The sequence below is a fragment of the Vulpes vulpes genome, chromosome 15 (assembly GCF_048418805.1).
Source record: "Vulpes vulpes isolate BD-2025 chromosome 15, VulVul3, whole genome shotgun sequence".
Taxonomy (NCBI): domain Eukaryota; kingdom Metazoa; phylum Chordata; class Mammalia; order Carnivora; family Canidae; genus Vulpes; species Vulpes vulpes.
The window spans coordinates 87,631,647-87,650,239 of NC_132794.1; the positions used below are offsets into that span (position 1 = coordinate 87,631,647).

General features: G+C 37.2%; 1 protein-coding gene and 1 pseudogene across 8 annotated transcripts in view; one reads left to right on the top strand and one right to left on the bottom strand.

The window, feature by feature from the left end:
• Window positions 1-18,593, top strand: part of LCOR (ligand dependent nuclear receptor corepressor) — a 142,823-nt gene that overhangs the window by 28,256 nt on the left and 95,974 nt on the right. The window lies entirely within an intron of this gene.
• On the bottom strand, window positions 1,957-5,614 carry LOC140595703 (eukaryotic translation initiation factor 4E pseudogene; annotated as a pseudogene).

Sequence of the window (18,593 nt, forward strand, 5' to 3'; positions counted from 1 at the left end):
AAATGGATACAAACTACTTTTTTTTTTTCTACTGGCTCTTCCTATCTCTTTGCCAAGTTTGAGAAAATAACCTGAAAAAAAGTGAGGCCCTGTTTTCAATCATATGGCACTTTGCAGTGTTCTACCTATATCTATCAGGACTCTTTCTATTGTAAGTTCAGAAAGCCAATTGAAATTATAAGTCAAAAGGTCATTTTGTAGGTTTATGAACTGGGAGGTTCATAGGGTAAAGTTATAGGTAGGATCTTCTGTAACTGGAATCAGAAGTTTGATTGATGGTATCAGGAATGTCCCTTTCTAAGCATTCTTTATCAATTTTGGTTTCCTTGAGGTATGATGGTAAAGGTGATTAGTAGCAGCTCTAGACTTACATAATTTTTTTAAAAGATTTTTTTTTATTTGACAGAGAGTGAGCAACAGAGCACAAGTAAGGAGAGAGGGGGCGGGAGAAGCAAATTACCTGCTGAGCAGGACCCCCCCCCCCCCCCCCATGGCGCTCAATCCCAGGATTCTGGAATCACAACCTGAGCTGAAGGCAGTCATTTATCTGACTGAGCTACCCAGGCAACCCTAGACTTACATAATTCTTAAAGTCCACATATGTTTTTCTGTATAGCAACAAATTGATGGAGGGAAGACCAAGCTTGGGTCATGTGGCCTACCTCTGGACCGGTCACCATAAGGCTAGAAGAGTATGATCCTCTGACCTGACCAAGGACAAGTGCCCGGTTTTCGAGAGAGGCTTAAGATTGGCCCTCTCTTAAGGCTTGAGGGAGGGACCGATTGATTCTTCAAAAGAAAATCAGATGCTATTCCCTAAGAAAGGGAAATGAGTAGTAGGTTAGGCAAAATCTGTAAATATTCCGTATATAAATCCAGATCTACTTTCGAAAAAATGGACTGATTTGGGCCATGTTGAATTGAATTGTGTTTTGCAAAAAGTGGAAGTCTGAACACCCAGTATCTTCGAATGTGACTTTGCTTGGAAATAGGGTCTTTATAGTTACAAACAAGTTAAGATGAGGTCATACTAGATTGGGACCTAATCCAATAACTGATGTTTTTTTACAGAAAGTGGGAAAATTGGATACAGGCAGAAATTGGAGTTATGTGGCCATAAGCCAAAGAATGCCAAGCATTGCTGGCAACTACCAGAACCTGCAAAGAAGAAAAGGATTCTTCTTCAGACTGTTTGGAGGGAGAATAGCCCTACCAACACCTTGATTTCTGCTGCCTTGTCAGTCTCCAGAACTGGGAGAGAATATATTTCTGTTGTTTTAAGCCACCTAGTTTGTTCAGCAACCAGAAAACTAATATAGACCATATTTGGTACCTATAAAATTTTTTAATTCAGCCCCCCCCTTTTTTTGCACAAAATTAATGTTTATTCCACCTTTGTGTCATATTCCTGGATCCTTCACCAATGTTACATGAGGAAAAAAACAAGCAAAACAAATTAAAAACTGAAATCAGAATCACTAATGTTATCAAGTAGGGAAACAAATAAATTAAAATCTAGCAGCCATCAGCAAGAGTACAGCAAAGACAATGCTGTAAAAAGAAACAAAGAAAATTGCTAGAAAACTGTATGCATCATACTCTTTCAAACCAGCAAAATATGCTCCTGCATACAATGGAACATAAACAGAATTTTTTTCCTGTAAGGTATAGAAATGGAAGTTCTTTTTTGAATATTGTGGATGGGCAAAATGTGTTTATATGGTAATTCTACTAAGCTATTACACAGTGGGCCAGGAACACATTTATGGATTCTGGGGATGATGTGTACTGTAATTCTTTGATTGGGATAGTGGACACTCTAGCCAAAATTAAAAAAAAAAATGAACACAGAAGTACAAGACAAAGGTGAATGAGACTTCTCTTATATCTTAGCAACATTTAGATGGAAATCAAATTTAAATACAGTCCACTCTGCTTTTGAAGAGGCTTTGGTTCAGCTCCCAAATCTTGATTGCTTGATGCAGTCTCCTATGAGAATACTCAGAAGGTGTCTTCTTAAACAACAAACCTATTTTTAGTAGTGGAGCTGCTCTTTGTAGCTGTGTCTGCATGGGACTGATAACCAGTCACTATCTTTGGAGGTAGTCCTAACCTTTCCTTGTATACTCTCCCTATATGTGTAACAGCCTCTCTGTTTTCACATTTAGTAGTCCATATTGCTATCTTATCACCTTTAGCTCTAACATCAACGACAGCTCCACATACATCATCACTGTAGTCATCAAAAGATTCTCCAATAAGGCACAGCAGTGTCTCTAGCCAAAAGCGATCCAGGTCACTACGTCTCTGCTGCTTGTTCAATGTAATTAGCCATCGTCCTCCTCGTTTGTTGTTCTCATCTTCCCACATAGGCTCAATACCATCCTTAAAAAGTGAGTAGTCACAGCCCCGCATTAAATTACTAGACAACTGGATGTGGTTGTACAGAGCCCAGAAGTCTTCAACAGTATCAAACTTAGAGATCAGCCGAAGGTTTGCTTGCCAAGTTTAGCTTTTATCATTTTTAAAAAACCAGAGTGCCCATCTGTTCTGTAAAGGATGTTTAATATAGTGTTCTGGGTTAGCTACCTCCTGATTAGATTCTGTTTTCTCTTCTTCTGTAGGCGGGGGATTAGGAGTAGGGGTGGTTTCCAGTTCCATAGTCGCCATCTTAGATCGATCTCCCATCCCTTTTTTTAAAGTTTTATTTAAGTAATCTCAATACCCAACATGGGGCTCGAACTCATGACCCTGAGATCGAGTTGTATGCTCTTCTGATTGAACCAGCCAGATGCCCCTCAGCTCTTCTTCCTCCTCCTCCTCCTCCTCTTCTTCTTTTTTTTTTTTTTTAATTTTACTTATTCATGAGAGACACAGAGAGAGGCAGGCTCCCTGCAGGAGGCCTGATGTGGGACTCGATCTCAGGACCCTGGGATCACACCCTGAGCTGAAGGCATATGTTCAACTGCTGAGCCACCCAGGCGTCCCTCAGCCCATCTTCTTAAAATGCTGACCATTAGTTTTTCCAGTGAATACCTTTTACATTCTAAATGGATTTTATGGGGCTTTGGGATGCCTTTGGAATTATATGGGTTTGACATTTAAAAATATATTTTGTTAAAATTTTATCGTATCCATAATAATGTGAGATGGTACTTTGTAATTGATAATGTTTATTGACTTCTATATTCTACAGAGTCTGTAATTGTAGTTTAGCTGAAGCCATTGTTGTTATTAATGTACAACTAAACAGTATTTCTTAACATGTTTGACTTCCAAATAGTGCAGTGCCATGTGAGAATCAGGAGTAGAAATAATTAAAGTGAAGCACCTAGAGTAAATATGTTCCAGTAGCTTGAAGATGAAAGAAAGAATATGTCTTAGGGAAACTGGCTATCAAGATGGAAACAATTAGTATTTTGGTGAGACTAACCAAAAACCTAAGAGTAGCTTGAACGGCATTTCTGAACTCTTGTTCATTTTTTGCAAACTGAGAGAGTCAGATAATACCTCCACAGTCTGATTAGACTTTGAAAAAAAATAAGATCTTATGAACATCCTTCTAGTTTCTAATTTGTAGTAAGTGGATATTTTCTGTAGGTACTGGAATTCTCATTCAGAACCTTTGTATAAAGATTCATTATTTTAAGGAACTTAAGATTATTGGAAAAATAGTTTGGGGGACTTATCCAGGCACTATAAATATTTGTCACCCTCTTATATTCACTAAAATGAAATAGGAACAATAAGCAAATGGGAAGAAAATGTCCTATCTTAAACTAGTAATGATGAATGTAGTAAATTTTTAAAAATAATTATTTCTCTATTTATTTAAAGTAAGCTGTATGCCACTCAATGTGGATTTTAAACTCATGACTCTGAGATCAAGAATATCCAGGCACCCCATAATTTTCATTGTAGATATTTTTAAGATTTTTTAAAATTTATTTTTATTTATGATAGTCACACAGAGAGAGAGAGAGAGAGAGAGAGAGAGAGGCAGAGACATAGGCAGAGGGAGAAGCAGGCTCTATGCACCGGGAGCCTGACGTGGGATTCAATCCCGGGTCTCCAGGATTGTGCCCTGGGCCAAAGGCAGGTGCTAAACCGCTGCGCCACTCAGGGATCCCTCATTGTAGATATTTTTGACAGTGGTATCTTACTTTAAGTTTAGAAATATTTTCTCAGTCAGAACTCATTAAGTATGCAGTGACAAATATTGCTTCCACCATGCCTCATCTACTCCAGTTTTACTTGCTTCTCTAACCGTTTTTATTATGTATTCTTTCAGTGTTTCTTTATAAAAATAAAAGCAGATGTTAATATTTTCTTTTTTCTCACATACAACAATGAATAGACAATACATAGAAAATACTTTGTTCTGTATTTTTTTTTCTTTATGTATTTTAGCTATGTTTCTGTATCAGTATATAGAAAGCATCCTCATTCTTTTTCACAACTGCATTGGATTCCATTGTGTGGATATGCTGTAATATATTTAGATGGTTATCAAACATAAGTTTTCACTTTTCACTTGTCATTAACCATGCTCCAGTGAATGATACTGTACGTAAGATATTTTGTATGTGTGCTGGTATCTGTAGGATACATTCCCAGAAGTGATATTGCTGAGTTAAAGGGTAAAATATATTTGTAATTTTGCTAGATATAGCTAAATTGCCTTTCTATATGGGTGATACAATTTTGTAGTCCCTTCATCATTGTAGGAGAGCATCCATTAGGAGAGTGTATCCCCACATCCTTACCAATATAGTATTGTGTCTGATTTGTGGATTTTTGCAAATTTGGTATGTAAAAAATACTCTCAGTATAGACTTAGTTATTAGCATTTCCTGTATGAGTGAGGTTGAGGTTGAGCCTCTTATTTTTGAGGAAATTTCTATTTACTTTTGATCTTTAGTTAATATCTTGCAATGATTATGATACATTGTCAATGGTGAAAGTAATAATAATGTTTCAGTAGGGGAGGAAGGGAGGAGATGATTGTTATTAAATGAAAGACTTCTGGGTCCTTTTTCTCCAACTCAGGAATTTTCACATGCTCAGAATTGGTTCTTACAGAATTGATTCTGAAAGTTCAGTTGCTGTGTTACTGCTTTAGGAGGCCTGCAGTGTGTAATTGGCACAGCATAACCATCTGGGTTTTTCTGAGTGTGACTTCTTCACTCTTTTCAAGAAAGCATACATTGGTATGCAGTTTCTTTAAACTGCTTCAAAGGATTGTAGAAAAGTAAATTTTGCCCAAAGGCGTTCTTTTGTATTTCCCATGGGCATTTGCTAAAGTACAGTACTTATCTAGTTGGCATAAGTTGATTTCTATAAACGTTTTTCCTTCTATTTAATGTATTCTACAAAATACTATTTGCCTTCTTTCATGATGCTGTTTTTCATCTCCAACTTGCTTATTGTTACTTTTTTTTTTTTTTTGGCACTTCTTTCTGTGTCAGCATTCTTTTACTTGAATGTTCGAAGAAGTTTTTTTTTTTTTTTTGTATATATTTTTTTATTCAAGTTCGATATGCCAACATATAGCATAAACACCCAGGGCTCATCCTGTCAAGTTCCCCCGTCAGTGCCCATTACCCAGTCACCCCAACCCCTCGCCCACCTCCCCACCCACCACCCCTTGTTCATTTCCCAGAGTTAGGTGTCTCTCATGTTCTGTCACTCTCACTGATATTTCCCACTCATTGTCTCTCCTTTCCCCTTTATTCCCTTTCACTATTTTTTATATTCCCCAAATGAATGAGACTATATAATGTTTGTCCTTCTCCGATTGACTTACTTCACTCAGCATAATACCCTCCAGTTCCATCCGTGGTGAAGCAAATGGTGGGTATTTGTCATTTCTAATGGCTGATGGAAGAACTGTTTTGAGCTTTTGGGTGGTAATGTCACTTTGTTTGCATTCTGAACTGAAGCCCCCATCCCTAAGCAGTTTTGTGTCTACAGCTATTATTACTGTTAAATATTATCTTGTTAGTAGTTTATAAACGTTGTTTAATGTCTTAAAATTTGGTATCTTAGTAACTACAGGAGAAACATATAGTAAAACACACAACAGAAATTAAAGTTAAGAATACATATGCCTAATTAAGGGATCAACAGGCAAAATAAGCATAGAAACCAATGACTCAGAAGAATCCCTATATTCTGAGAGCCAGGTTGACAAGGAAGTAGATATTCAGTGACTCATGGATACTGATACAAAATAAATGTCCCTGTCAAATAAATGTATATTGACTTATAATGGATTTCTCAAGTAAGGACGGCCTCTTTGTTTTGGGGACAATCTCTTAGATCATTTAGATGACCTTTAGATGGTTTGGTTGAATTACTTTTTTTTTTTTTTTTTTGATAGTCACAGAGAGACAGAGAGAAAGGCAGAGACATAGGCAGAGGGAGAAGCAGGCTCCATGCACCGGGAGCCTGATGTGGGATTCGATCCCAGGTCTCCAGGATCGCGCCCTGGGCCAAAGGCAAGCGCCAAACCACTGCGCCACCCAGGGATCCCCTGGTTGAATTACTTTTTAAACTTATTTTAGTAGACTATTCCTGTTCACATGGCACTTAGACTCCAATAAGAGAAATAGGGACATAAATCATACGTAGAACCTATAACTACACAAGATAAGAGCTCTGAAAAGAGATGTGGTTGTGTGTGTGTGTGTGTGTGTGTGTTTGTAGAGGTGGGGAGTTTGGAATAACAAAATCAGAAGAATTTCTAAGAAAATAAATTTTCATTTGAGAGGTGAAGGTGGAATATGAGTTAACTAGGGGAAAGAAAAAAAAAGGTGGTAGGTGGAGAGGATTCTTTTAGACAGGGTATCAATATGTTTTCAGAAGACAGAAAAAGACCTTGGTTTTCCTCTTAGGATCTGGTTTATGTAAATATATTTCTTTTTCAACACTTGGTGGCACTTATACATGCTTTAACAAGGCTCAGTTTTGGCCTTGTTTGGAATATTCTGTGAGTATTTTTTAAAAATTAGGGAAACTGATATGTGAAAATTGGGGCATGGAGCACTGGATGAGGTTGTTATTAAAATGTTATGGGAAGAAAACACAGTATACTCAGGCCTCGGATATTTCTGCAAACAGACATTTGTACAATCCATTCCTACTGGGGAAGGATTAAGGCATTCTTCCTCAGGTACTCTTAGTTTTTTAGCTTCTTTCCAAGTTCAAATAGGAGAGTTTTGTTTTTTGTTTTTTTAATAAAATTTACAACTCTTAAATTTTGACAATTCCCCTGGATCTCCATCCAAAACAAGATATAGAACATTTCCAGCCTCCTAGAAAGTTTACTTATGTTCTCTTCCAGCCAGTTGCCCATCACTGCAATACCTGATTTCTGTTACCATAAATTAGTTTTGCCTGCATCTGGATTTCATATAAAAGGAATCATACAATATGTATTTTTTTTTTTTTTTGGTCTGGCTTCTTTTGCTTACATGTAACATTTGTGAGTGTTGATAGTTGATTCCCTTTTTTAAGTGTATTTATTGAGATATAGTTCACATAGCAAACAATACACCCACTTAAAGTGTGCAGTTCGGTGAATTTTACATTCACAGAGTTGTGCAGCCATTAACATTATCAGGTTTTAGAACATTTTCCTCACCCCAGTGAGTATCAGTATAGATGAGAACCCATGCCAATTAGCAATCACTCCTTATCTTGTCCCCCTCTCTTTCCATTCCCTAACAATGGACAATGACTAATTTACTTTGTTTGTAGAGATTTGCTTATTCTGGACATAAATTCATTACTTTTTATTGCTGAGTAGCATTCCATTGTATGGGTACACTACAATTTGTTCGTTGCTGATGAACATTTGTGTTGTTTCCAGTTTGGGGTTATAATAAATAAGGCTATTCCATAAACATTTTTATATCAGTCTATTTTCATTTCCCTTGGGTAAATACCTAGGAATGGAGTTTCCAGGTTATAGGGTAGAGATATATGTTTATACGTCCTAAGAAACTGTCAAAGAGCTCTTCAAAGAGGTTATATCTCCACTTTACATTCCTCTCCAACAGTGTATGGAGGGATCAGTTACTGTGCATCCTCACCAGTATTTGGTTTTTGTCATTTTTTTCTATTTTGACCATTCTAGCATTTGTGAAGTGGTATCTCATTGATTTGTTGTGGTATTTTAATTTCCCTGATGACTAAAGATAGCTTTTCATGTGCCTATTGGACTTTCATATATGTTCTGTTTTGAAGAGTTTATTAAGTCTTTTGCCCCCCCCCCCAAAAAATTGAGTTAGTCTTTTTATTGTTGATTTGTGAGAACTTTTTATGTAAATAATGTATAGTTATATAATTGATATTTGCTCTTCAATAAATGTAAAGATAGATATCTGTGGAGGATTTATTGTAACATGGAGTTTTTTTAGTCTCAAATTTTCCTAAAGAATCAGAATAGAAAAAGGTCACTTTATTTAGACTTTTTCTAAGGAGATTGCTATAGTAGTTGGTTTCTTTCTGAACCATGAAATGATTCCTTGCAAGAACAACAACAGCTTTGAGGAGGTATACCTTATAAAAAACAACAAACCAATTTAGTAATTTTCAGAAGTCACAATCCCTGCTGTTCCATAGAGTTCATGGTAAAACCATGGTTGTCAACTCATCTTCTCTGCAGGAAGTTTTGTCACTTTGGGTACAGTCTCCAATGGACCCAAGTAGTCCATGCCACAAAAGCAATCCTTCTGACCTCTAAAACACTTAAGATGGGAACTGCTAGTAAACTGGCTCTGTATTTTGCTCTCCAGAAGTTGTCCTACATTCTATGTAACTAACTCATATCTCATATCTGTTAGTCCATATAGCTGGAGTTAGGTGTGTACTCTCTTGTTAGGGCTCAAAAAACATGAGGCTCATAAAATTACTGTAGTGTCAGTAAAAAGTATTACTGAGCCCCCAAAAATTTAAAGAAGCTGGGTCAGGGTACCATCAGCAGCAACAGCTGTAATTTAGCTTTTGTTACATCATGGAGTCTTTAGAAAACCAGCCTTCTGGGAGACATTCATGAGCTTTCATCAGTTTCTCTTGCTTGTGAAAAAGAGAACATAGGGCATTTCATTACCTTGAAATCATTTTGTTGAAAATTATTTACTTTTACTGGAGGTGTCTTTACTGAAATGTAAAGAAAGCATTACAGGCAGTCCAGGAATATTTACTATTAAGTGTATATATATCTCTATACATCTTATTAGATACCTGTTATCTTTTAGTAAAAATCAGTATGCTGACCTCTTAGGTTTTGCAAGAAGTTTGCAGATTTCCCTCTCTTTATAGTATAAAGTGGTTTTTATTTATCTATCATCTATCTATCTATCTATCTATCTATCTATCTATCATCTTTATTTAAACAGGGCAGGGGTTGGCAGATTTCCCTCTCTTTATAGTATAAAGTGGTTTTTATTTATCTATCTATCTATCTATCTATCTATCTATCTATCTATCTATCATCTATTTATTTAAACAGGGCAGGGGTTGGGGATCCCTGGGTGGCTCAGTGGTTTAGCGCCTGTCTTCAGCCCAGGGCGTGATCCTGGAGTCCCGGGATCAAGTCCCGCGTCGGGCTCCCTGCGTGGAGCCTGCTTCTCCCTCTGCCTGTGTCCCTGCCTCTCTCTCCCTCTCTCTCTGTATCTCATGAATAAAAATAAATAAATAAATAAACAGGGCAGGGGCAAAGGGAGGGAGAGAATCTTTTTAAAATTTAAATTCAATTAATTAACATGTAATGTATTACTGGGTTCAGAGGTAGAGATCAGTGACTCCTCAGTCTTCTCTAATACTCAGGGCTTATTACATCACATGCCCTTTTTAATGTCTGTCACTCAGTTACTCCATTCCCTCACCTTCCTCCCCTCCAGTAATCCTCAGTTAGTTTACTATGATTAAGAGTCTCCAATGGTTTGTCTCCCTCTCTGATTTCATATTGTTTTATTTTTTCCTCTAAGATCCTGTTTTGCTTCTTAAATTCCATATACAAGGGAGATCATATGATAATTGTTTTTCTCTGATGGATTTATTTCACTTAGCATAATATCCTCTAGTTTCATTCACAATGTTGCAAATGGCAAGATTTCATTTTTGGTGGCTGAATAGTATTCCGTTATAAAGTATACCACATTATCTTTACCAATTCATCTGTCGGTGGCACATCTGGGCTCTTTCCATAGTTTGGCTGTTGTGGACTTTGCTGCTAACCATTGGGGTGCAGGTACCGCTTTGGATCACTACATTTGTATTTTTGGGTAAATACCCAGTAGGGCAATTGCTGGGTTGTAGGATAACTCTATTTTCAACTTTTTGAGGAGCCAGGGAGAGAATCTTAAGCAAGCTCCATGCCCAGTCTGTAGCCTGATGTGGGGCTCAATCCCACAACCCTGACATCATGCCAAAATCAAGAGTTGGACATTTAACCAAGCCACCCAGGCCCCTAAAAGTTTTTTTTTAATCACTTCTGCATTCTCCATCATTAATTCTTTTTATAATTTTTGCTTGTCTGTATTCCACCCAGTCTTTAACACTGCCAGTGTAGTTTTTATGGCACTTGCCATTTTCCTGTCAGAAGTCTTTCAGTGGCTCCCATTGCTTCAGGGTAAAATTTAAACTTTAATTGACTTTCCAGGGACATCTTACCTATATCTTAATGATTTTACCTAATTTATTTGCATTTTCCAGTAATCAGCATAATAGCAAATGTTTGTTTATATAGTACTTACCCTGTATGCAAAGCACTGACCTAGGCAGTCATAATAAACTTCTTGTAAGTTTTTTTGATTGATATTTTTTATTTAAAAATTTTTTTTCTAGAGAGAGTGTGGGGGTGGACCGGTAGAGGGAGATAAAGAATCCCGAGCAGGCTCCATGTTAGAGCCCAATGCAGGGCTTGATCTCACAACCTTGAGATCCTGACCTGAGCTGAAATTAAGTCAGACGCTTAACTGATTGAACCACCCAGGGGCCCCTAAACTTCTTGTAATTATGCAAATAAATCATGTACCCTGACCTTCATACTTTTGCACATCCTCTACTCCATGACTGAAATACTTTCAGTCTCTTTATTTAATACCTATTTGTTCTTTGAGATTCCATTTAGATGTTACTTCTTGGAAGCTGAATTTCTACATTCACTTTTTCTATCTCACCTCACTCCTCACTCTTAAAATTGTAGTGAGATGTCAGAGCACTGCATTTGTAATCTCGAATAAAGCAGAACACAATTTTTCTCTCCATTCTAACTTTTCTCCTGCAGTAAGGACAGTTCATAGATAGACAGACTTATAAGCAGCTGATTATATCTTACTGGGTCAGAGATGTAAATACTAAAGAAAAAGAGAGGTGGGAAGGAGAAAGGGAGAAAGGATTTTTTTTTTTTAAGATTTTATTTATTTATTCATGAGAGATACACAGAGAGAGAGGTAGAGACATAAGGAGAGGGAGAAGCAGGCTCCACACAGGGAGCCGGATGTGGGACTCAATCCTGGGACTCCAGGATCATGCCCTGAGCTGAAGGCAAGCACTTAACCGCTGAGCCACCCGGGTGTCCTGGGAGGAAGGATTAGAAGGAGGTTAGGCAGTTGTTTTTTTTTTTTTTTTTTTCAGTTGTATTGAACATATTGAAGTGGAAAGTCCTTTAAATATATAACAGAGAGGTATAAATGAAATGATTGTTTTTTTTAAAAATTAAACATTTTAGGTGACAAAAACCATAAAATACAAAAGCATATAGGGAAAAAAGATTACAGCTTTTAGTACATAAACTCTGCCATATTTTAAAATGAACTCTTAAAATTCAGAAAGCAAAAGGGAATAGCCCACTAGAAACATGGATAAGAAAATGAATAGGGAGGGGTGCCTGGTGGCTCAGTAGGTTGCATCTGCCAGGGTCCTGGGATCATCAGCCAGTGTCTCCTGGGATGGAGCCTGCCCAGTAGGAAGCCTGCTTCTCCCTCTCTCTCTCTGCCATTCTCCTCCTCCTTATGCTCTCTCACACATGCGTGCGCTCTCAAATAAATGAATAAAATCTTTTTTTTTTAAGAAAATGAATAGGAAACTCAGAGATCAATAAACATGAAAATTGTTTAATCTTAATTATAATGGAGGAATTGCAAATTTAAGCTGCACATTAAAATCTTTGCCTATTAGGTTGGCTAAGATAAATTGAAGTGTCAAAGTTCACAGTGGCCATCTAGAGTATTTACACTGGCCTAAGATGGAAAATTTGAATATAAAAAAATAATTAATAGATTGAACTATATCAAAATTAAAATCCAGGAGCTTATAATGATACTTTTTAAAAAAGATTTTTATTTATTTATTTTTAAAGATTTATTTATTTATTTATTCAGAGAGAGAGAGAGAGAGACAGGTAGAAGGAGAAGCAGGCCCATGCAGGGAGCCCGATGTGGGACTCGATCCTGGGTCTCCAGGATCACACCCCGGACTGCAGGCGGCGCTAAACCACTGCACCACGGGGCTGCCCCTATAATGATACTTTAAAAAACGAAATCACTATTGATCACCTTTGGAGGTTTCAGATTGTCAGCTCATTGTTCTGAAAATTTATACATGGAGAGAAGGAGGCACTTATACTGCATTTCATTGTGAAATGTGTGTATGTGTCTTTTTTTTAAAGATATTATTCATCGGGATCCCTGGGTGGCGCAGTGGTTTAGCGCCTGCCTTTGGCCCGGGGCGCGATCCTGGAGACCTGGGATCGAATCCCACGTTGGGCTCCCGGTGCATGGAGCCTGCTTCTCCCTCTGCCTGTGTCTCTGCCTCTCTCTCTCTCACTGTGTGCCTATCATAAATAAATAAAAATTAAAAAAAATATTATTCATCTATTCATGAGAGACACAGAGTGGCAGAGACACAGGCAGAGGGAGGAGAAGCCGGCTTCCATGCAGGAGCCTGATGTAGGACTCGATCCCGGAACTCTGGAGGCAGAGGCAGATGCTCAACCGCTGAGCTACCAAGGCGTCCCATGAAATGTGTTTTAACAAAACCAAGTAGTTGATGGTGGAAAGGTTTTCTTTCCTGAAGAATTCCAGTTAATAAATGAAAAATGAAAGTATTAGAAAAATCACCGTTTTGTGCCCATGACACAATGATAGATCTAGACAGATTCTTTATATGCTAAAATTATTAGGTGAAGATGATTGTTGACCATAATGATGGGATCAAGTTAATACCATGAATTCACTGATTAATGTTAGCATCATTAAAAGTTGAAAAGGCAGGGACACCTGGGTAGCTCAGCGGTTGAGCGACTGACTGCCTTTGGCTCCGGGCATGATCCTGGAGACCCAGGATCAGATGAGTCCCACATCGGGCTCCCTGCAGGGAGCCTGCTTTTCCCTATGCCTGTGTTTCTGCCTCTCTCTCTCTGTCTCATGAATAAATAAAATCTTTAAAAAAAAAGTTGAAAAGGCAGACCTACGTCTTTTTGATGAAATAGGAAGGACCCAGGACTATGGTATTCTGCCCTAAAAGAGTCAGAATCAATCTAAGAAAAGGAACAGCAGATCACATATAAAGTGTGTAGGCCATTATGGGATTTTGCTTTGTGTGCATGTGTATGTATGTATGAGGTGTTGGGTATGTTGTCTCTAATGTCTGTTTTCCTCTCTAGTATACTTTGAGGAAAGCTCAGCTGCTTTTGACAGTTTTAATGAGGGAAAGTTAGGCTTTACTGATTAAATTAAGGAGTGTTATAGGCTTTTGAGCAGGAGAGTGACGTGATGATCTGGCTTAGTTTAACACAGTAACTGGCTGCTATTGTCAGGAATGGGCCAGGAGCAGGAGGAGCAGGATTTGCACGAATGCCAAGTTTGAAGCTACTGCATTAGTCCATGTGAGAGGTGAAGGTTGCTTGTACTAGGTGCTATAGAGGAAGGGAGAAGTGGTTAGGACTGTGAATATATTAGACTGGTAGAAGATTGGTAGATCAACATAATTTCCTCATGGATTAATGTAGGGAGTAAGAGAAAGAAGATAAGGAGGATTTTTAAAGTTTTTGGTTCAGGCAACTCAAGCAGAGTTGTCTTTAACCAAGGTGTAGGACGCTGTGGGTGGAACAGGTTTAGAACATAGTAGGTACATTCATTGTCAGTCTCATGTTCATTAACTGTGTGAGTTCATATCAGCTTAATGTTGTTTCTGTATTGTGTATCTGTTTTGTTTTTCCATGTAAGATGTGTATATAGGAACTACTTTATGCTAGGTACAGTTCTATCTAATTTTTCAAATATTAACTTACCTAACCCTCATAAAAACCATATGAAGTAAGACTTATTAACATGCCTGTTATACCGAAGAGGCAGTGAGAAATTAAGGAACTTACCTAAGGTCACATAGCTAGAAAAGGGAGAATTAATTAAGACTCCTACTCACATAGTTTGGTTCCAGAGTGTTCTAAACCACTGTAGAATACTGCTTTCCTTTTTATTATCCCCCATGCTGATTGATTGATTGATTTAATTGAAGTGTAGTTGATAAACAATCTTACATTAGTTTCAGGTCCCCATGATTTTATTGTAGTTATGAATGGAGAGAGAGGATTTAAGCAAAGGCCCAAAAGCTTATTTGAAGTCATGTACACAGAGGTTGTGGTTAATGGGTATTTCCATAGCTTTAAAAATTACAGTTATTTTCATAATATAAAGTGAACCTGTGAGACTGCAAGGGTTGATCACAGAAGCCCTAGAATTATATCTTAAGGTACTCTTAACCTGTGCTGGTTTTTATATGAGACTTTTTGGAGTGTAATAGTTACTTACGATGGGAAGTATCTGTCAGTATTGCATCTTTATGATTGTGTTTACATCTCTGATGCGTTGCAAGAGGTATTGATTTGGAATTGTGGACTGTTGGTATTCCAGGGGCTCCATATATTTTGTTTGACAAATGTTGCCTCAGTTGCTTGAATGTTAATGTTGAAAATCCTTAAGGTGTTGACTTTTTTGCATTCAGGTATTGGTTATGCTCTGTTTGGCTCAATTGTCATTGCCCCAAAAGGAGTGTAGCTTTTAAGTTCAGATTCCTCTTTAATATTCTCGGTAATCGGGATCCCTGGGTGGCGCAGCGGTTTGGCGCCTGCCTTTGGCCCAGGGCGCGATCCTGGAGACCCGGGATCAAATCCCACGTCGGGCTCCCGGTGCATGGAGCCTGCTTCTTCCTCTGCCTGTGTCTCTGCCCCTCTCTCTCTCTCTCTCTCTGTGACTATCATAAATAAAATTTAAAAATTAAAAAAATTAAAAAAAATATTCTCGGTAATCTTTATAAGTGTCAGTTTAAAATAATGTAACTTTGCAAAGTGTTTTATATCATTTGTTTTACCTTGAGGATATAACCAGACTCTACAAGGTGGTGATATTGGTAGCTGACCTTCAAGCAGTGAGAAAATATATTTAAAGGCCATCTTTTTTAGGTTATTAGTGGTTTTTTTTAAGATTTTATTTATTCATGAGAGACACACAGAGGCAGAGACACACACAGAGAGAAGCAGGCTCCATGCAGGGGGCCCGATGTGGGACTTGATCTTGGGACTCCAGGATCATGCCCTGGGCTGAAGGCAGGCGCTCAACCGCTGAGCCACCCAGGTGTCCCAGTTATTAGTATTCTTAATGAGGACCATACATAAAGGTAGATCAACACTGTAGGATTTAGTTCTGCTTCTCTTTGTTAGCATTAGTGAGCTATCAAATACAATTTTTGAAAAATTTCCTTATTTTTCCAGATGGAGAAAATGCAACAGTTGGTATTTGTTTTTTGTATTGAATGCAAGTGGACCAGTTGAATGCTAGTGGACCACTGAGCACAATTATTTGAGTAACTGTCTAAATTCTCTTGATTCTCCTGAAGATTGTATTAAGGAATGAATCCCATTCTAAGTGCATAGGAGAGAAGCAAATTTATTACATACAAGGATGCTATAGGGCATTTGGGCTTAATTCTTTCAAGGGGACCTGGTTGAGAAAGGCTAATCTGGGCTGTGGTCTGTTTTTATAAGGCCTAAGAACTAAGGATGATTTTTAAAAAACTGGTTTAAAAAAAAAAAGAGATTGGAGATGGTATATGGTCTGCAGCAACTAAAATATTTACTATCTGGCCTTTCTAACTGTCCTTTAACAGAGTAATACTTAAATTTGAATCCCAGCTTCTCTTTTTTTTAGCTTTTTGTTCTCAGTATCTGACTATGTAAATGAGGTATAGTAATAGTACTTACCTCAGAGTTGTGAAAATATATTACTTTATGTAAAAATAATGTCAAGTTTTAGAATACAGCTTAATGAATGTTAGTTGCTATTTAACATATAAAATAACATTTATGTTTATTAATATGATACATAGCAAATATCAAGTCCATTATTTTTTTTAAATAGATTTTGTTTATTTATTCATGAGACACAGACAGAGGCAGAGACACAGGCAGAGGAAGAAGTAGGCTCCCTGCAGGGAGCCCAGTGTGGGACTGGATTCTGGATCCCAGGATCACGCCCTGAGCCAAAGGCAGACCCTCAACTGCTGAGCCACCCAGGCGTCCCTCAAGCCCATTCTTATATTGTGATATGAAGCAATAGTATTTCAGTTGAGAATATTAACCAGTATTTGTGGTGCCATGATACTTTACAGATTCTTACATAGGAATAACCTCTTAAAAGCCATCTAATCTGTTACCCATGAAATGTTACCACATTTTGGTGTTTGATAATTCAGTGTTTCTCAAGGTAGCCTACTCTTTGGCTAGCACTAATTTAATCATTTTTGTTTTGTATGTTGACTTTTCCTGTTATTGAGTTTTGATGCCTTAGAAAAGCAGTTTTCAAGCTTTCTGGTCTTGAGACTCCTTAAAACTTAGCTTTTTAAAGAGCTATTATATTAATAATTTGTTTGAAAATAACCATAAACAGTCTGTTACATGTTAGGCAACATTTTAGTGAATCATTGTTTTCCAAAACAAAAACATTATGAGAAAAGGGGCATTGTTTTTACATTTTACAAATTTTTTAACATCTGGGTTAAAAGAGGATAGCTGCCTCATTATATTTACTTTTTCGTCCACCTGTTGCATAATGTTATTTTGGTTGACGTGTATGAAGAAAATCCAGCTTCATATATAGAAAGATTGTTGGAAAAGGGAAAAACTTTTTTTTTTTTTTTGAAAAACTTTTTTTTAAAAGGATTTTATTTATTTATTTACGAGAGACACGGAGAAAGAGGCAGAGACATAGGCAGAGGGAGAAGCAGGCTCCATGCAGGAAGCTTGATGCAGGATTCAATCCTGGGACTCGAGGATCATTCCCTGAGCCAAAGGCAGAGAGGCTCAACCACTGAGCCACCCAGGCATCCTGGGAAAAACATTTTAATAGTGTTTCAAATAATTGCAGACATTTTTCTTGGATTAACACCAAAACTTGGTAACTAGTGTGTGTGTGTGTGTGTGTGTGCAATTAATGAGCTTTATTTTTAAGAGTAGTTCTAGGTTCACCAAAATTGAGTGGGGAAAATGCAGAGTTCCCATATAAGCATAACCTCCATATTATCTGAACCTGGCACCTCAGTGGTACCTTTGTTACAATGGATAAACCTACATTGACCTATTACTATCAAAGTCCATAGTTTACATCCTGGTTCACTGTTAGCTTTGTACATTCTATGGGTTTGATACATGTCTCCACCATTGTAGTGTCATGCAGAATAGTTTCACTACCCTAATAATCCTCTGTGCTCTGCCTATTCATTCCTCCACCCCTTTCCCCAGTCCCTGGCTGTACATTTTGCATTCCTGTCAGCAATGAATGAGTTCCATAGCTTCCACAGCATTCTGTGTTAGTGTTCCTGATTTGGGTCCTTTTAATAGGTATATAGCAGTTATATGTATATTATATATGTAATGTATATAAAACTATATATATAATATACATATATATATATATATATATATAACAACGTTGTTCTAATTTGTGGTTCCCTAATGACATTGTGATGTTGAACATCTTTTCATATGCATTCTTGCTGTCTTTTCTCATATCCTTACTTGCCATCCATATTCTTTGGTCAGGTATCCAGGTCTTTTGCCCATTTTTAAAATCAGGTTGTTCATTTTCTTATTGTTGTGTTTTAAGAATTCTTTGCATACTTTGCATAAGTCCTTTATCAGATGTGTCTTTTGCAAATATTTTCTCTGATTCTGTGGCTTGTCCTCTTATTCTTTTGAGTGGTAGTTTCTTAATTGCTATGTGGAATTTTAAAACACTGGTATACATAGTTCATATAAGATTGTATTTTTTATATATGCATATACATGTGTATATATACTGTGATTTTAATATATACCACATATAACATTTAAGTGTTTACATATGCTGTATTTTCATTAAAATATTATAACTTATTTCATTTCAAATAACTTTTTTTTTTTTCATTTCAAATAACTTTTAAAAATATAATAACATTTTAAGTTCCTGTGGCTTTAATCCTTCTGTTTACTGTCTGCTTATTCTCGCTTTTGATAAATTGTTTTCTCTGGATTTTATAGTTTTTTTTTC